A 21,395-nucleotide genomic window follows, 5' to 3' on the forward strand; every position below is an offset into this window, starting at 1 on the left:
ATCAAGTATTTCGGTTAACAGCTGAATAAATACTTGAAGACATGAATAATTACCCTAATTTACTCCATTAATCCCGCACACAAAATTTAAAGACTCTTGCAAGCACCCCCACTGGAGAAAATATGTCAGAAACAAAATACTAGGGAAGATGTTGCTCGGTGCTCAGGAAAGACAATTCAGGAAGGTTGTATAGAGGTCACATTTACTTTGCTTTCAGTGTTTTGGAAAGCAAGAATCTTTTAAACTTTCAGAAGTGAGTACCTGCCTCAGGACAGTGCCTCCTTGACTCCACTTTCTCCAGTGGAGACCCTCACTCTTTAGACCTGAACAGTTGTTTAGACCAGAGCAAAATAGCTGCAGTCATGACCTTGCTCTCACCTTTCCCAATTACCACCAATTTCTTTGACAGTTACTACTTTTGGGGGCAGTGGGAGGATTGTGTCCATCTCACAATGAGGTCAGGACTTGTCTTTATGCAGGAATATAGCAGATGTAGTGAAAACACAAATCCTCTGATCCTCTTTTCTCTCTGGGGACTTTGGCATCCAGCATGTCCATGCAGAATTTCCTCAAGGAATGGAAAGGTCTCAGAAATTAAAGAACTGGCTTCAGGCCAACACTTGGTCCTCCAGGCAAACTCCTGAAATGCCCTATATGTGAAATGAACTGCAGACCTCTGCCTCTGGGGGAATTGGAGTTAATAGCTTAATGTTCTCAAAGAAAAGGAAAAAAAAAAAAAAAGCCATGCAGGCATTTTGAACCTTCTCGCTGCTGGGCTGTGCATTTCCTTCTTAAAGAAGTTTCAGGAGAGATGGTTGTTAGGGAGAGGAAGTAGGATCTCATTTTGAATGCAGATTTCAGTGCTGAATTGAAGGTCTGAAGGTCCCATGATGCCAGGGCAGCAGCAGCAGTATCTGGTCAGTCCTTTTGCAGTGATCATCAGATGACCTTGAGATTTACCCAACCAGGTCAGTACAGTTTCTAAAAATATTACATTTTCCAGGATCGTGTTTTCAGCTGTACCAGAGACAATCCTAGTGAAGAATTAATTCTGTTGGGCATACCCTCCATTCCTTCTCACCCCTTCCCTCTCCCCCTGCACTGGCCCTCCCTTACTCTGGGTTGTAAAAAAAGCCTCCGAGATTTCTCTTTTAGCACTGACCTTCTGAGCTATCTAATGATGAAGATAGGAAGAGGCTGCAACCAGACAGTAGAAAAAAAACTCCCTTTTGCTAGCAGGGAAATGTGTGAGTAATACACACACTGTTGGATGGTGGCCAAATCACTCTAGTAACGGCTGCTAGTTCCCCTTACCAAGAAAATGATCAAATGAGAACGAGGAGCTGCAGTCGGCTGTCAGAAATGCTGAGTCGCAAGGGGAGAGTGCCGCATCCGATGGAAATTTACCCAGGAGCCAGCGACCTTCACACTCTGGGGACGAGGACTGAGGGCTTGTAGGGATATCCTGCCCTCGCTCACACACTGCTGTATTACCTCCACGTCACCACCCAGGCAGAGCACACCCTGGAAAAGCAGACCAGGAGATGAGTTCCAAGACAGAGAAGGCTGCCAAGACAGGCTCCATGGCACGAAAGAGGGTACTGCTCTACATGGTGCGCAAGGATATCTGGCCCCACAGCACTGCCTAGTCCTCGGGGATTACTTGCCTCAGGTAATTAATTGTTGCTCATCTGGCCCCTCCCCTGCTGCTTTGGACACATGGTCTTGAAATGAGACAGCTGGGTCCAGCTGACCTGTACCTGGGGCTACCACAACAGGATACAGCAGGCAGCAAAGGTGACTTCACAGCTCCCTGCTTTTAGGGCTGTGCCTTGGGTGGAGGTAGAGCTTCCCCAGCAGCTGCTTCAGTGCATGCCCTGTAGCCATTTTCACATGATTTCAGGCCCATGTTAGAAGCAGAATGCAGGAATACTCTGGCTTCACCCTTGTCAGAGGGTCTTAGGTTTGGGATACCACCAGAACATCTCATCTTCTCTCCCACATACTGAGGCATAATCAATGGCTTTGCCTGCAAGTTTTCAGCCTCTCCCTGAAAGATGATGAGAAGTGGGGGACGATGTGCAATAATGCCAGAAGACAAAGCATACAAGACAGTAAGTAAGAGTTGTAGTTGAAAACAGAGGACAACTATTTGCATCGAGCTCAAAGATGGAAAAAAGAGGAGAAAGGTAGCTGGTGCTGCAATGATGGGGATGTTGGCTAGATGGTGCTAGCACATACTCCTGTGCTTTTGTCATGAACTAGTACAACATTATTACTGCTTCTCCTTCAGATAGAGGTTTCATTTCCATTGCAAGAGCTGGAGAAACTACTCACTGTTGATGGTATTGCCAACAGAGAACTGGTAGTCCCCAGTGGAGTTCTTGTCCCTGTCAAAGATGAAGGGCTTCTGGAATATGAGAAAGGTAATGCTCTCTTTGCAGCACAGGGGAATGATAAGAAGCCGTCTCAACCCAGTACTCCTGTGTTGGCTAAACATGATACAAAATGTGATATCCGCCTGACGTCATCCCTGAAATCACCCCTTCTCACGCCGTGCTGCAGAAACTCGTTCTTAATCCTCTGGACTAGACTGGATTAAACTCTCCTGGCTGTGCTAATAGAGCTGGCTCCAGTCACCAAGGCAACTGCAGGCTCCTCAGCCCCCGCAAGGAGCGCACCCACATGGTGAGGTGAAGATCCTGGCTCCAGCACACCAGTCCTGCAATCCACACACTTCATTTGTACGTTGTGCTTTTTTATTTAGCCGTATCCTGCTTGTGGCAGAGCATCTGTATGGCCCTTCAGAAGATCCAGGACCAGGTATGAGAGATCCCGTGCCTACTGTGATGAGAACCAATGGGCTTCTGGGACACCTGCTGGTGGACTGGTGCTTGACACACAAGGTCCTGAGAAGTTCAGGCCTGCACAAGGAACATATCCAAACTCCAGAGCTTGGATTAAACGTCTCCTAGTTCTCTTAGTGAATATCTGTGATGAACAATACAGACTGAGGGTAAATCAGAACTTGAATATAGGTTCAAACCTAAACCAAACTCCCTATATGTTATGGTTTACACAGAGCCCAGCCACCACTAGAGGGAACAGAAGGCCACAATGAATGACAAAATTACAAGTTCACACTCTAAAATGAATGCAGTCGATGAGAAAATACTAGCAGACATTCTCCATTAGAAGTGGAGATGAAATATAAACATCTGATCTGGTAAGAGGAGGAAGTGGAGACTGGAAATGGAGAACAAGGGGTTTTGTATTTTTGCCTGTCCTCCAAGCACCAACTCCTCCTACAGGCAGAGGATTTAAAAAAGACACCTTTCATCCAAGTCTCCTTGAAGCTGTTGATAGGAAATTAGGCAAAGCTACAGGCTAGGACAGCATCTATTTGGTGGAAAAGAAGATATCACCTTTTTTGTGTGTATCAAAAAGAGCTTACAAGCATCCCGAACCCTCTCTTTGCAATAGGCATATGTTGCACGTGGAAGCAGAACCAGCTGGGTTTGCTGTCTTGGGCTCACTCCTGGGTGCTCTGTGAACACTTAGCTCTGCTCTGGGCTGCAGAGTCCAGCCATCCTTGTCATGCACAACAGTGGAAAAAGAAAAAAACAGTATGACCAGGTAGAAAGTGGAAGTCAATTTTTTCCCAAGAGGGTAGAAATAACCTCTGCTTCAGCAGCCAGTTATCCAGAACTGAGAGAAATGGGAACTCACAATTGAGACTAAACAGTACAAATCCCTGCAAGCCCTCTCCTGTCCTCAGGGTTAGCAAGGAAAGGGCTTCACCAGTCCTTGACGCTGACTGTTCCTTTGGTATGTGCTGGGACAAGAGCAGGGTGCCTTGCTGGGTACCCTGATTCCAGGCACTTCACAGCAGCCCTCCTGCTGGCTGATGGTGCAGAGCAGCCAGGAGCCAAAACGGATACAGGGCAGAGCAGTCCTCACATGGTAATTCACCCTCAAGTTTAAGGTCAGCTGAATAGCAGTGTGGGAAGGAATTGCACTCTTACTGCCTCTTGTGTCAGTCATTTCATCTTATGTTCAAGTCTTCCCTTTCCTAGCTCATGGATTTATATGCCTTCATCCTCTGTTTTACTATGTCAGGAAAACTGCACTGACTTCCAAAGACTTGCTCCTGATTCACACTGCTACAATCAAAAGGAGAAGCAGGACTCCACATTATTGTTCCCAGGGATGAATCCTGAAGGTCTCTTGAACTGTGAAGCAGCTACAGGGAAATTTGTAGTACGAACAGTCCCATTACTGCCTTTTGTCCATATGACTCCTCTTGATCCTGTTAACTGCTATTAACCTATTTCCTAAGAAATACACTTTCTTATCTTTCGGCCAGAACTGTTTGGTCCTGTCTCCTTCTTATGCACAAGTTTTCCTCTAATTCCTGTTGGTTCTATCCTGCCTGGCACAGTGAATCCTTTCCCCTCATTCATACAAGCAAATCCCATGCAGCCCTGTGCAGCAGGTATCAAGAACCTGCCAGTCACACTGCAGTGAGAAACTCAATTCAGAGGCCCTTAGCTGAGCAGCAGCCATAGCACAGCTCCAAAGCTAGCTCATGTATGTGGTTCTTTTCTGGCCTCTTTTTTCTCCTGGAGGAAGAGGAAAACCTTGGGTAAAGTATGGCTACAGTCACTATGGCTGCCTGGCACAGAAATCAATGGAAGGGCATGAAATCTAGTCCAGTCCCTGTGATGGCACTTTTCAGGTGGGAAGGTGCCTTTACTCTTTCCTCCCACCCTCAGGGCCAGTCCAGCTACCCCCATTGTCTACCAAGCACGGCAGCAAAATTCTTACCCAGCAGCAAGAATTTCACCCACAAACTGGCTAAGATGTGTGCACGCACAAGTGTTACTGATGCACTCATGGCCTGTCTTCCTCTGTCTTCATCTTCAAATGTCAGTCTCACAGAAGTTCTGAGGCTGACTCACTCCAAGCACATGCTCTGGCCTGCCTGTGACCTGCATGTCTGAGCAATTCTCCTAGGCCAGCTTGATTTCAGACTTTGGCTGTGTGCAGGAATGATATATCCGGGAGTAAAGCTCAGCTCCTTTGTCATTGACAGGAGGCCTCCGGGTATCCTTTGACCTAATGCTGCTGGTGAGTTGGGCTGATGTCACAAAACACAGCAGTAAGAACAACTCAGAAGTCAGGGAAACGAAGACCTGCAGTTTCAGGTCTTCTGTAGGGGCAGAATGACCATAACCCTCTATTTGAATCTCAGATTAGACTTGGAATTTGAACCACGAGAAAACAGCAGAGTAGCTGAATCCCAGATCTGAAACTGGGCTTCTCCCTAATCTTTTCAGACAGATGTTTCAGGATTGTTCCATGAGACCCTACACTACCCAAAGAAGAGCATTATGGCCTCATCCCATAGAGCTGTAGATTCTCTTACCAAACGTTATTTTCAATTTTTGATCATCATGGGAAGCCTGTTTCTAAAACAAAAGGTATTTTCACAGCACACAAAGCTAAGAAATTAGATTCTTCTGTATAGCAGATTACCAGCACCTTAGAAAAATCTGGCCTGTCCAGACTTCAGTCATTTCTAGAAGGTTAAGTTTTGTAATACTTTGCCCCCTCAGATGTCACTGGGAGCTTTGCTCTTGATTTCTGCAGGGCCAGGGTTTATTTCAAGGACATGTCATCTTATTAGAGCCCAAACCACTTCATACACTCTGTACACATGGGCATAACCTCGCCATTCAAGGAAATGCTATCTCTGTAGGACAACCATGGGCTGACAAGACATCCACATGCATATAAGAATCACCATGTCAAAGCCCTAATTTTTCTGAAAATTTTTGCCTCCAAGTGCCATGCAAATTAAACAGTTCACCTTCATTTCCCTCTGGTGGAAAATAGGCTGAATCAAGAGAGGACTTACAAACAGGACTTGACAAAGTGTGTAATTCTTTAGAGCAATTAGGGCCCCAGTGTGGGATAGGAGCTGTGCACTTCACCAGTCTTCCCTGTGTTCATGTCTTAATATCCACTTGAGAAGTTTTACATTGCTCAACTAACAAAAAAATGGCCGTAGCATTTGAATGAAGCAAAGGCCAAACAAAAAATGAACTGTCTCACAAGTCAGCTCTGCAGCTCTTATGCCAACCCTCTTTCCCTGCAGCCAGTCTGATGGCAAGATACTGCCATACATTTGGCGGGAAGTCACACCTGAAGAAAGGAAAAGTGAAACTGTGAAGCCACACATACCTTAGCACAACCACACTTACACCGGTAAGCCTTAGGCAGGTGGGGAGCCTGTGCTTGAGATGTGGAGAGAAACTTGCCTTATGCCCAAGGGCCTCACATCAAAATCATGTACTTTAATATCTGCACTGCCCATAATCCCTGACAGTCTCTAATTTTGAAGGGATACATAAATATAAATCTAAATAGAGAGAGGGATACATAAATACATACGGTATTTTACTAAATAAACAACTTTTTCCACACCTGTTACCTCATGAGCATATCTTTACCTACAATGAGATAAGAGTTGTGGTGGCTCTCTGTTTGGAAGCTCCAGTAAGAAGTGTTTCTGTCAGACAGCTTTCTTTTCTCTCCAACGTTACAGAATCAAGGCTGCTGTGGGTGCAAGGTGATGGTCAGTGAATCTCAACAAGCCAGGAGATGGTTCAAGCAGTGCAGACTGGTGTTTAAGCATTAACAAACATCAGTCAAAAGTACAGCAAAAGAGGGTATCAGAGAGCAGCAAAACATGAACCTGCTGCAAAGTTCCAGTGAGGTACAGAGTATGTCATATCTTCCATGGTGAACCCCTTTCCCTTCCTACTCTTGGCAAATCCTGTCCCCTCTCCAAAAGACTTCTCTTTGCAAACAAACTACAGGGGTGAGGTTTACACAAGGGAAATTCTTGAGCATGAAATGCAAAATACAAAACACAACATCAGCCTGAAAAGTCCAGCAATCCATTATCATAAGCTTACATGAGCCACATTTTCCATGTTTCTAAAACACAACCAAAGTAGCTAACATCTCTTATGTGGCAGGAATCCAGAGAAAGAGGCAAGCCAAAGCAAGACTGGGCAGTCCTCCAGCAGAAAGGGCTGGCTTCAAAAGCTGAAGTGCACTTAAAACTTTAAGGGGGAACAAGAGGCCAGCTTTAGATGTTGTTTTGTCAACCACACATGGATTTCCAAGCTGATGAGAAGTTCCTCTCATCAGATTAATACTCCACCATTAGGCAATAGTTTCATACATATAAATGATGCCATTTAAGTAACAGGAGCAAGTTTCATCATTCCATCAAACATCATGGCTAACACTTGCTATTTCCAGTATACTCTCTGCTCCACACACGGGGTAAATTTCCCCCCAGTAGAGTAACTACTACTTACCTAGCAGGAGTCCAGGGCAGAAAGTAGAGAGGATTGCTTCTACAAATGAAGAGTGCTTGGAAAATTCTGAGTAAGATAGAATGTTACTAGCATCTAGCAAGAAGTGGCACAGACACTGTGACAGTCTCTACTCTTGTGGAAAATAGCCCAGCAGGGAGCTCATTTCTTGTCCTACCTGGAAACTATCATTTCCACCAGTACTAGACCATTTTATATGAGGCTGCTGATCCACTTGGAATTGGCTAAATCCCTTGAGACTCTCCCAGCCATGTTGTTACTCCAGTCACTGATGGTTTTCTTGGGTAGAGCTAATTGGGACATGCTGTAAAGGCAAATTATCTAGTAGCCATCTTATCGGTATTGCTGTTTTGCCGTGCCTTGTCCATACAGACAACTGGTGGCTGATGTAAAACAAGTGAGAAGAAAAACAGGTCTTCAAAAATCAAGATATTTTTTCCTCTGAGCACACTCAGACAAAAGACACGGTTTCAGAGATCTTGTGGTGCTTTTAGAAGAGAGGGAGAGACAACTCATTTCAGGGAAGCTTTGTAAAGCCAAGCAATCCCAGCTTTAGCGATCTGCAGAGTATGTGTTGCATTAAGCAAGATAAAGGGGGAAGGGGCTACAAGCCTGCTTATATCAAGCAAGAGCAGAGAGAAGAGCTATTCACAACACAAAAACACTGTCATGACATTTAACCCTGTTCTGCTGACAGCCTCAGTGAAGGGAGCAAGAATTGATTCAGTTTGGAGACAGAACTCCTACCTCTATCCAGGAGTGAATGTGAGGGTGTAGGAGCACTAGGAAAGAGGAGAAGAGTGGAAAGCAAAAAAAATTGTTCTTCTCTTATTGAAATTGGCAGACAGCTCCCCTGGTGTCCTCACATTGGCAAAGAGCCTCCCCTCCTCCTTAGCAGCTGCCCCTTGTTTCAATGTATTAAAAACAAGATAACAAATCTATGCAGAAAAGACATTTACAGGGTGACTAAAATACAAAGAGTGCCCACATCAATAGAAATCAGAATTTTGAATTGACTATTCTTACTTCACAGAGTACATTGCCCAGAATTTTTAAAATAACCATGTGCAGAATTTATGGGGGCTTTCTTTGAAAGGTAAAGAGGAAAAAATACCAACCAGAAAACTCACTCAAACCCTAAACACTTCCCTTTAACCAGCTGTTGTATACACAGATGATTGTCCCTTTTTTGGGGTACACTGCAGGGCAAATCATGAAGATTTCATCCAGGAAGAATCTGGGGATTTTTTCAATGTGAGAATACTGAAAGATAATTTGTATAAGGAAACTTTTCTGAAGTACGGACTGAGAAAAGATGGGATCCATCCCCATGCACCACTGCACATAGCCATACAAAAGACTCTGAGTCCAGAAAATCCAATGGAAAACTATTCTGGAGTCTACACACACTGCAGCCTCCACAACATTTCAGAATGACCTGTTTATAAAGCAAAATGCTAATGGCTTATAACAAAGTTGAAAGCCAGCACTGTAATGGGACACAGAAAAAAAAAAAGCAGGAGAAATGAGAATTACTGGCAGTGCCCAAGGTCCCTGAAAGAAGCTGGGAGTTTGCTATGGAATTTCCTAGCTGTTAGCATGTGAAAGAAATAGGACTGGCAGTGTATAAGTCTGCATAGCATTTGAAGTGTTTGGGTATCAGATCCAGATTCAGAAATATGGAAAAAAAACCCCACTTTCAAGGATAAGACCTGCTGAAAGAGAGGATAAGACATTGGCAAAATAGTAGCAGGAAAGGAAGACAGGAGGGACAGAAGGCACAAAGAATGGGAATGGCTAAAAACAGGGAAAGAAATGGCGGTGAACTGTTGGGGTTTTTAAATACCAGTTTAGCTATAAACTCAGTGCATGACTTTGATGGCAGGTAAACTTTATCATGCTTTTCCTCAGTTCTCCATGTATGTAAAATAGATACAACATTTCTCTACCTCAAGATTTTTAAACAGAAAGTGCTGGAAAGCTATAAAATATACAGTGCAAAAAAGTATCAATTAGGCATAAAAGGAAAAAGCCAACTCAGAAAATAATCACTGGTATCTGTGGAAAAATGTCATTTTGGGTGCCATAAAGAGCTATGCCATTTATATTCTTAGAAAGAGGCATGGCTGAGAAAAGCAGCACTCTCTTCTTATTACCACTGAGGTCCCAGCAGACCTTCCTGCTGAAAGAACAGAAACTGTAACCAAATAAATGCTGATGTGATTGTGATAGTGATTGATGAAGGAGGATCTGGATCTCATTGTGTTCAGCACTGTGAACACCTAATAATCCTTACTCAAGAGCCTCATATTTAGACTGTAAGCAAAAAGACAGTGAAGGATAGAGTAAGCTGGTAAGAGATGTATATACAGCAATGAAATTGCCTTTTCTAATTGGGTTTCATCTTGGTGGAAAGATAAGTGATCCCATCATCCAGGCCTCGTGTTTTATAGGCATCTGGATCTGTCTGTTGTGTATGAAAGCAGCCAGCAGTTCTCTGGTGTGGAGGGCAGAGACTGTATCAGGGAATTCATTGAGCAGTAACTATATGCAAATTATTATCTCTGCAGTGGATGACAGCAAAGAAGGAATTTTGGCAACATCCTTTCCAGGATTTTGCTGTTCCTCAGGGATTCTTCTGTCTAAGTGAAGGGCACTTATGAGGTACATTATTTCATTATTTCTGCAGCTTGGGCACTCTTTTGCCTGCAGCGCTGCAGGGATCTTAGCATGCAGCTTGGGATTTTGCCAGTCAGCTCACTGGAGTACTGAAGAGAAGCAATGAAGCCAATGCAGCAAAAAATGCTGATGGTACTAGAGTCTGGGAAAAATTCTTTTCATATTCAACTCACGGCAAAGCCTGTTACAACGTCATAAATCCTCTGTAGCAGCAAGAGAGGGACACGGGAGAGAAGCCTGCTGTCTCTGCTTTTCCTGCACAGTCTATTCTCAGCACTGTGCGTCACGCTCTCCTTCATCACTCTCCATCACTTCTGCACAGTTCAGGAAGATTCTGACATCTAGGTTTGCAGTGTTATGAGTTAGCAAAGGCCTTTTCCACCACAATCCAAAGACCACAAAAGCCAGAGTTTCTTGCTGTCAAACCACATGTTTTTGCTCTGAGTAAACTTGACAGAATAAATAGAGAGCCCCCATAGCACCACTATTAAAAACAATTTTCAGAGTACAACAGCACTTTAAATGAGGAAAAAAATGACACAAGGCTCTTGGAAGAAATAAAAGCAGATATAAATGTCAAATTCATTTAGTGTCAGGAAATAACATATCAAGAGAGACGGGTCCATAGCAGTTATTATAACCACTGGCTAAGAAACGTTTTTTGTTTTCTGCTGAATAGTTGCTAGATTTTTCCCCATCTTCTTCCACAATAGCACAAGACTGTGAGTTCACCTGTGGAAAGAGAGCAAGAAGCAAGCAACAATAGTTAATAGCTGGAGAACATGGGTATTTGCTTGGGGTTGCAAGACATCAATTGTCAAACCCATAATGAGACAGTAACTTAACAATTGAGTTTACAGCATCAGGCCAGAAATACCAAAAATGAGCAGAATGCCAAACAGGAATATGAAGAGACTAAGTAATTTGTTTAAGGATTAAGAACAGTAGAGTGACAGAGATATCTCGAGCTATGACTAAACCCAGTGTGTCAAGATTTATTAACCCAGGATTCCAGGATTTACTAAACCAGCAACTCCCGCTGAACTGTTGATATTCTGAAGCTTAGGTTTAAATACACAATAATATTGTTGGAAGGATGATATAAAAAGGGTTTCAGGCAATTAGCACAGTTCTTTCACTGGGTGCAAGGTTGCCATCTGGAGAGCTGCAGCACTACGGGGATAGGGACACTGATAATTTCAGAGGCAATTGGTCTAACCTTCTGCTGATGTAAAAGAACACTGGTGCATTCTTTTTAATTGCTAGGTTTTGGATTTGTCATAAAAATAACGAGGTAAGAGCTGGCAAATGTGTCTAATATAGGCTGGGAAACAGTCTGGTTTTCACTGCATGTGTGGCATGCATCTGCATCCATGTTGCTAAGCATTCTAATGTCACAGAGACAGGACGTGCCTCCTAAAGTGAAAAATATACCATTTTCAATATCATGCTTTGAAGGTTATAGTGATAAAGAGAGCTACAGAGCAAGGAGTGCTCAAGTAGCAGAGTAACAGCAGCTTTGATTCTGTTACCAAGTTCCTCTGGTCACAAAGATATTACATTAGGGTTGTGTAACTTACGCTTTCTGTTTGCAGGTGGAAAAATGACAGGCTGTACATTCTCTATTGTTGGAGATACTCAAGACTGGATAAAGCTGTGAGAAATCTGGTCAGATCTTCAGCCAACTCTGATTTGAACAAGAGATTGATCCAGAAACCTTCAGAGGTGTTTTCCAACCTGAACTATGCTGTGTGCCCATTGCAACATGAGGATGGTGTAGTGTTGCTGCCCATGCTTAGCAGAATAGCAACTTCTGACCTTTATGTCCTGGCCAGAGTCAAGTATTTGATGTCTGCTGAAAACAAACTCTTCCATTTTTCATGCTTCACCAGAACGAGTCACTGGGTATGGCTACAGAAGCTGCTCAGTCCCATAGTGCAAGACTTATCCACAGGCATTTCCAGTTAGCTTAAATCGTGAGCTCCTAAACCAGTGAGTGCTGACATTTTACATTGCCTTGTGTGGAAATAAAAGGCATTTAAGTAATGAGCAGAAATTTCTCTTAATCTTGTCATATTCCCTTGAAGGCAGTCATGAACTACAACATTAATTATTCCCTTATGCCTGTCATGCCTCACCTTATGATGAATAACCCAAACATACAACTTTGCTTCTAGAGATATTTTAGAGTTCTGCTATACTTTTTTGTTCTTTCCATGTCTATCTTTCCATTTACTGGCAAGTATTTTCTCTTCATTTCTGCATATAAACCAAAAAAATGACACCAAGGTTATGAACTCGCAAGGCTACTCTTCCACAGACATGCAATCTCTTCTCATGATGAGCAGTGGTTGTAAATGTACCGAAGCTGAGAAGAGACGCAGGGAGCACGCTGCCCTAATAAAGTTGTTGAAGTCTCAGTGCAATAAAATAACATAGAATGAAGCACAAAGAAAAGGAAAGGATACATTATCCTGTGGACATAGTTGGCAAACTGTCAAAATTTGATGTGATTAGAAAAGCTTAACACAGTAATAGCTATGTGGGCACTTCCCTGCTTCTCGGTGAGCATGGCTACTGCTGGTATCTAGTGTGGTGTCTGGCACACCAACAAAATACAAGAGTGCTCATACAAACATGGCCTGCCATGTGGGTTGGCATAAGGCTCAGTGAGCTGTGTGATGCAAAGGCAAATATGTCTGAAAGTTGAGAGCGGGCCCAGAAACTTCGTTGCTCAAGCAAGTAAAGACCAAAGAGCAAAATTGTGTTTCAGGGGCTCTCAGTTATGCTTCTTGTGGCCATGAGCAAGAGCTGCTCTGGGCCAGCCTCACAGAGAAGTGAAATCGAGAAGTAGGCAATTTGTAGCAATAGTGGTCTTTGTAACTGCTTGCAAGAACAAGGGAGTGGGAGAGAAGTACACCATGGATCAGAACTAATTACAACAGTGCAGACCTACTGCCAAGAAAAGGGCATCGCCTCATCCTGGGGACCAGCTTTTATGAACATCAGAGTAAAAGTCTTGACAGGACAGTGCAGAATGGGTTAAGTAAATACATTTTTGGTTATATGCAAACTCTATCAGAATGGTGTCTGAGCCAGGGCCGTGTCAAACCCACCTGTCACACTCACTGAAATAGTTCATCACCCAGCTGAACTGCAGGACTATCAGGACCTTCACTGCCTGACTGTGCTCTGTTGGAGCAGATAGAATGACCACAGAGACTGGGTGCCAGATATCGTCGCACTCTCCATATTCCAACTCTTTGTCTGCAACCCCAGATATTTCCCAGGGGAAGGCAACCTTTCAGTGAGCTCTCAGTGCTGTCACCTCTGTACGGCAGCAGAGCAGGAGTTGAACCTAATTAGATGAACAAGTAACAACAAGGATGACCTCCAGCTGATGCCTTAGGTTGCCATGCCCTGCTTAAAAGACAATGAAGCAAGATCCGTAAATGCCGTGTAAAGAGGGACTTGGCAACAGCGGCTGCCAGTCACACTTGGAGAAAGTCTATAAGCGAAGGTGAGGAACTTGCAGCATGAGAAGGCAGATCTGATCTAGCTTTCATCCACCTGGCTGAGACACCCACAGCAACAAAGACAGGGAGCCTTAGTCAGCAGCATGAACCAGTGGCCACACAAAGAGGCAGGGACCCCAGTGGCTTTCTACTCTGCAGTGCTGGCACAGGGGGATAAGTCCCAGAAGGAGGGGAAGGAGAGAGCCATGCACGGAACAGTAGGGTCTTTTCTGAAACTGAGTAGACAGCCCTCAATTGGCACAACCACAGAAAGCCAAATTTATCATCCACCCCCAGACACTGGGACTGCCGGCTTGAGCACTCTCATTAGCAGCTTCGGTTCTCATAGGCAGCAAAGAGGGAGGCATGTAGGGAGGAGGGAGGGTGAAGCAGCCTGGGAGCTGGGAGGACACAAGGACAACAAGGCAGGGTGAGTCAAGGAGCCAGATACCTCTGCAAGACTGTGGTATTATCTTGGTGCAAATGCCAAGGAGCTGCTTCTGGAGCAGGACAATCTGTCCTCTAATGACAGGGTTAATTTTAAATTGGCAATGAGCTTCTGGGACTTTTTCACTTTCACTGTCAAATCTCTGGGGCTGGCAGTTGCTAATTACAATATGAGGTGACAGTCACATGAGGAGTGATGGATGGCTGAGTGGGGCTGAAAATCCAGAAGGTCAGATCACAATGAGTTATAGTGACAGGGTGCAGAAGCCCTTTCCCCAGATCTTCTCTTCCTGTCTCCACTTCTTCCCCCCACCATCTGTAGCACCTCAAAAGCAAAACAGTAAAGAGAAATCATTCTCACCACTCTCACGACTAGAATGCAAAATGGATGGAGGGCACTGGGAGCCAGATTTCAGTGTCACTCCAGCTATCCAAATTCACAAAGTACGTGGCCAAAAGGGACCAAGTAAGCATCTCGTTTAATTTCCCACATAACAGGGGCTGCCAGACAGCACCTGACTTTAGTGACTGTTAAAGCAAAATCATTTTGAACTCTTAAAATTTTATTTTGACACAAAGAAGCCTACACAAAGAAAGCACAAAACTGGAATAAAACATCATGAGCTCTGAGTGTTCCTACTCAGCATTCACTTTGCATAGGCCTGAAAGGTTGTGCAGAGATAGGGTCCTTTGCATGTAAAACTGAGATACTTCTAAGTCACATTCTCAGCTCTTTTCCCCCTTATCTAGCTCAGAAATAACTGGCTTTGGTTCAGCCCATTCCCATGACCAGCAAGTTTTACAGCATTACAGCTACTGCCATTCTCAAATAAAAGATCAGTTCAGCCCTGACCTCAGACTTACCCCGTGGGCTTGTGCAGAGTTATTATGAGTGATTAGTTCAGATTTTCCCCTCCAGCATTTCAGAGTGATGCTATGAACTGTTGGTCACAGACTGTGCTGGAGAAAGCCGTGTGAGAACTTTCTAATGATACCAAAATTCTCTGACGGAGGAATCTGCTCCCCATCCACAATGGATGGTTTCCATGACAAGCATCCCAGCTGACTGATATCTTGATACTGTTCAATCGGCCACCTACAGTCACAGCCCTGGAAAAGGGTGGCCCATATTAAGCCTCAGGTCAGTAGTCCATGGATTTTGAAAATGCTGCAGCTGTCTGCTGTGGCCATTTCTAAAAGGTGTCCCATGGATGAAACTGAAATAAAAGCAACCAAGCTTTGCATGGAAACAAACTTTGTGTTGGACTTTAAAAAAATTGGACTGGTGCCTCTGTTGTATCTCTTCTCAGATTATGAAGAGTACCTCAATAATACTTTGATTGCTTCTTGTAACTTCTACTTTTAAATGTAACATTTTTCTTACACATTTTATCACAAAGGACTTTCTCAGGGCTTCAAGAATCAGCTGAAGCTACATATTTTGAGGCCAAACTTAAAAAAAGTTGAAAGAAGGAGGGGGTAATTTATCATATACAAAATTCCTTATGTGTTTAGTAGCGATTTCACTCGAATGTCCAATCAGACCACTGGAGAAAAAGTCTCTTTCTGGAGGAGTCAAAAATTTTAGAACATTTCTGCCTCTGCTTATCTGGTGATGACTGCTCTTCCAAGAAAGCTCTCCAGCTGTATCAGGGGCAAACCAACAAAAGCACAGAGATAGCCAAGCTTGAATTTAGCTCAAAGATTAAATATAACTATTAAATTATTATTTAATATAAATTTTTATACTAAAGCCTACACACACATACACACACACAAAGAGGATGAGTGATGAAAAGGGGATTCAGCTGCTCAGCTCACGTATGAAAAGGTCCTGGCAAAATGCTGCCTGCAAGTCTGTGAGGAGCTTCAGCACTGACTCAGCCTGAAGCATCTGGCTCTCTCCTGAATCAATGCCACCTGAATTTCCTGTATCCTCGAGGCTTTTTTAATTTCTTTTGGCAGCTTCACCTTCAGACACTGTACCCTGACTGTCTAGGCTTAATACAGGACTGGAACTAAAGATTTGGTGTGGATTTCAAGCTTATATGCTGAAAGAGTGGTAACAGCAGCTACAGCAACAAGAACAGACTTTGTTAGCAAAAAGCACTCATAAAAGACACCTTGCTTTTAGCAATAACAAGTAATTGGAAAGTACCCTGCCCAGTCCTGACATGGGAAACTGTAATGGCAAACACTCATCAACTTGTGTTTTCTATACTGTAAAGATCCTGGAAGGGTCACTGTAATCACAACAACTTTAGGGACTGAATTTATTAACATAAATGGTAAGGGTTACTACAACAGGGCAACTTTTACAGCATGAAGAGCAGGGTAGGGAGGAGCAGTTATACCTCTGCTGTGACAAAAGCCTGAATTTGACTAGGATTAAAACAGGTTCAATTTTAGTGGATCTGAACAACAACAGTGAAAAAAGCATCAATTTCTGTTCATAAGCTGTGCGTGACTTTGTACAATATGTACCTAATAGTCAAGTTACCAAGCTCCTCCTGCCCATGGTTGAAGAATGGCTGTATCAGAGCTGGTTGAATATCCTTTAGTAAATCTATTTGAAATTACTTCTGGAGACAGATCTGTGGAAGTCTGTAACAATGGCAGTTGGTTCTTGGGGTTTTTAACACCAGAGTATTCTGGGTAGCCATTCTGGGATGTCTGTACAAACCCTGCTGTTGAGAAGGATGCCTCCCCTTGCACTACTCAGCTCTTTTCCAGTCTCCAGCTTTTCCCTACTCAAAGCTTTATGTGAGCAGGAGGTTTGTCACAAAAGTTTGTGACTGCTGCTTTTGAGCAGTTTTTGGGGGTAATCTGATTTAGCAATGATGATCAATCTATGAAACAGTTGTCTGCTGATTACCTGAAAATTGAGTTTTCAAAATAATAGATCTCAGACTCATAGAAGGAAAAGAGTTATCATGGCATCTAGATGTTTTCCCAGACCAGGAAAATTTGTTTCAGTTGTTTCTTTACTAATGTTTCAGTGCAGCTTTCTTACCATTTCCTCAGAGACTTTGTGACTTAAGTTTTGCTTTTCTGTTTGCTTCTTTTACTTAATCCATAATTTAATATTACACGTGCAGGAAGGAAGCTATTACAAAAGCAATTCAAAGGCTTATTATGTTAACTTGAAAAAATAGGACTGCAGCTAGCACTTTTTTTTCTCCACAGCAAATTCCAGGTGGTATCATATCAGAATTTTCTACAGCTATTTCCAAAGAGAAAACAGCTCTGCAGTATCTTCCAGTATCACAGAATCTTAAGTAGTAGCTTTCCTTTTACATGGAAAGAGCTACACAAAGTAGAAGCTGAACCAGCATCTCTGTAGGGAAGTAGCAGAAAGAAAAGGTTGGGATAATGTGTGCTTTCCCAGGACTAGAGTAGGATTTTAAACCCCAGTCTATATGCTGGAGTTTAAAATCTCTTTCTAGCCCTGAGGTACTGGTGGACATTGGGCAGATCACTGCACCTGCTGTGCAAAGGGTTTTACCCTTTTCTATTTTTCAACAGGGTGGTTCAAAAAGCTTAATCAAAATACTTTGAGAACATCAAGAGAATGGGGCTACACAAAATATCATTAATAGCAGGAAGACTTGACAAATAAACTCCAGCCTTCACCATATACATTACTCTGAAAGAAGATAATATCTCTGAGCTATAAAGTTGTCTAGGACATATCTTTATCCCTTATGAAGCACAGTCTTTCAGCAGCTTTGTCCTCTACAATACCAAGGCCTCTATAATCTCATTTCAAAAACATAATAAAGGCACCCCAAATCCTCAAACTTTTATGATAACTGACAGTGCAGGAAACTTTTATATATATATAAAAGCCATGCTGCAAAGATGACAGGAAAAGTAATCTGTAATAGAATTCAATTTACAGCTTCCAGATCATGCAGCCTCCCTGACTCATCCAAGCCACTCTGCTTTATCAGAACTGCCAGCATCACACTGAGACAGTGTGAAATAAAATATGGAAAATATGTTCACAGTGTGTGACCTCAGTGATGCTATGAGCTGTCATGGAGAACACTTTCTTCTCACAGTGAAATGCCACGATGCGGTTCATTAGCTTGGAAGCAGACATATATTGCTGCTGCTACTGACACTGCTTCTGCCATACCTGTTTTATGTACAGAGGATTCAGGGCTCAGGATATACACACTCAGGCTTCCTCACTAGCCCAAAATGCAAAGCTTCACTTCTGGCTATAGTCCTGAGTATATGAGTATATGAGATGGAATCATGCCTGTGCATCTAAATGGTGAAGTGCTGTGAGGTAACACCCTCATTTGCTCCTTCTGCCCTCAAAGTGGGGCAAAAAACTGGCTGCCCATGAGCCAGACCTTTGCAGACACAGGAATTTAAGCAGCACAGATACTCCAATAAAACCATATGACACTGCTTTCATGCAACTCAGTTTATAGACACAGATCTAGTTGTACCTGTCACTGACCAAGTCTGAACCCTCACTTTTCTCATTCAGCTCTAGCATCTCTGTGTTTGCCAAATAATAAATAAAGTTTTACCATTCTTTCTCCTGTTTTAGTATAGAGCTTGAGTGCTAAAATAAAACCTGGATACTGTTATTCATTCAAATAATACTTCCGCATCTGTGATTTTAGCTTAAAGCACTGAAATCTTTCTGCATTTCATGGCTGTATCATGGCATGGCAAGAGAATACTGCAGCATTTCTCCTAATGGCTCCAAAGCACTAATAACACCTGCAGCACTAAGTAATGGTGCATTTACCTTCAGCAGGAGAGAAACACAGAGTAAGTCAGTTGGAAAAAACATTCCTCTTTAGTCCAAACTGTAATAAAAGTTGAGCTAACTCCAAAGTTAGGCCAGGGAGGCAGGATATCAAGAATAATCACTTTCATCTGTCACCACTGGGCAGGAGAGGAATTAAATTGTTTGTGTGGATTAAATGCAACATTTCTAAGAGCTGATGAGGAAAAAAATTACATGACAATGTAGATTCCACAGCAAGGAACCGATCATGAAAAATTGGTCTTAGCACCTCATATTTATTACTTCATTGACACTTTCTGCTTTTCCAAAGATTGGATATGCATGGCATGCAGCTGATTTTTTAAAGTCAAAATAAAGGGTAGGTAATTTCAGAGAGAGACTGATTTTTAAATACCTTGTAGTGCAAACTGTAGCTGAGGACAACCAAAGACACCAAGCTGCAGCTTAGTTTGCAGCTCTTCTAGCCACTGGCTTTTGAACTTTTGTGCTCGAATCACTGGCCAGAACAGAATAAGGCTGGTCAGGACATGTCTGAACTGCCACAACTGCTACACGGAGTTGTTCTTCCCCATCCACTGTGTTCAATATCTTCCCTGCATAGCAGCCAAGCCAATTCTTGATCACAGTGCAGCATGGAAGTGCCACTCTATCCACTAACTGGGATCAGGCAGGGTAGACTGTATGTAAGAAGTGAAAACAGACACCTCAAAGCTTCACACACTTGTCAAAGGTAGGAAAAAGACTGCCTACTGTCCATAGAGCCTTCATTCCACCTTCCCCTCCTCTCTTGCCTGTCATTTTGTGGGTTATGTAAGACTTTGTTGCAAGGAATGGTGCTTATAAAGGGTTATGTGAGGTGAGGATCATATGTATATGATAACGTGGTTCTTCCTGCTAAAACTTCTTCCAGAATGCCTCTTAGGCATATACAGCAGTGTGCAGCACTCCCTGATGTGTCTGTGCATTTAAGGAAGTAAGGGAGAAAAGAACATACACTACTGAGCCAGCTGAAAGACTCATGTGAGATGGTGCAGCTCACGCACTCTGGTGCTCATCAGATACTTATGGGGGTTTTAAATCTTAAATTTCCGCTCTCTTTAGACACTGGGTACCCGTGTCCCCCACTGTTACCTAGGATCTAGGGCAGCTCCAAGGAAAGGGCTCTTCTCTGCTGTGTCCACAGTCCCCTTCCCCAGGCATCTGGGGCTGCTACAGCTGGAGGTGAGGCACTGAGCCACATCAGCAACTCTCCCCTGCCAGGTGCATGTGGATCTGCACTGGCTGTGAGCATGGACAGCTGAGATGTTGCTGCACTGCTCTGGAAAAGAGCCAACCACCACCTACAATTTTGTTGAACAAGGTTCTGCTACGAGAAAAGCTATTAGCTAAAGGCACAAAAGCACCTGGTTGATGAGGCTGAAGGCAGTTTTGAGATCTGAGGTTTGTTAGTAAAGGCACCGGCCTCCTGGGATGCTTATGCTCCTGTAAAGAAATTACCAGGCAGGATGGGTTTGGAGATCCCTAGAGAAGAGTAAGTCCACAGTTACCATTACAGGTCTTTCTGTCAGTACCAGCAAGAGAATAAAAACTCATACACTTTTTATTCTTTCTTTTTTCTTTTTCTTTTTTCTGTGCATGGTCCAAATGTGGAAGAGAGGTAGCAAAAAGATTTGAGAAGAAGCTTGCAGCAAGAAATGGTCTCTGGATTTCACTAAAAGATACAGAATCTGAATCTGGAGCTGTTCCAACGGTCACACACTTTATTAGCAACACAGCAGAGGCAACACAGACATAAGTAGACTATGTTAGATTGATTTTGGACTGTCTTACTTATTAAAGCATGCTCAAGTCCCAGAGTTTTCTATGGGTCAAGTACACAGTTAAGTAAAGCACGCCATTCCAGACTTTCCTGAATAGAATGGGTTCCGGATAAAGAAATTACCTAAGGATTTTACATATAAACACTTTCCAAGTGGCAAGTCAGGTTTTGAATTTGCAACACAGCAGTTCCTCAGCAGCAGCCTTGTGTTCCTAGTCCATGATAAAATCAAGGTAGCTTCAAGGCCCTTGCTCAGAGATTTCAGTAGGCTCTGGTCACGCATGAAGCTTTTCTCATTGTAACTTGCTTATGTGCTTTATCCTCAAATTAAAACCTCTGCCGAGTCCACAGTTTCACAGAGCTCACACACAGTCATAGCAAAATCAGTTCTGCTTTGAGGAAGCCAATGCCCTACTTCTCAGGGTGGGCTGTTCCCATGCCAAGACAAAGTCTCAGTCATTTGGTCTCCACCTTCCCTCCAACCAAACCAACCCAAAATTTCTAAAGGAGTTTTTCAACAGGAGCAGTGAATTCTCTCACCTTGCCCAATTCCCTGCTTTCTAGGCACTGGCAGAATCATGTCACACACATTTAGGAAAAACAGGATGGTGACACACACACAGACGATTACTAATCATGGAAAAAGGCAACTTCAAATAGAGCTTTTATTTCAAATAAAGTACTTTTCAAATTTAACCACTGTCTTGAGGATGGAAGTGGGATGTCTGTGACAGCTGTATTATGACATG

Source organism: Corvus cornix, chromosome 1 (genome assembly GCF_000738735.6).
Source record: "Corvus cornix cornix isolate S_Up_H32 chromosome 1, ASM73873v5, whole genome shotgun sequence".
NCBI lineage: Eukaryota > Metazoa > Chordata > Aves > Passeriformes > Corvidae > Corvus > Corvus cornix.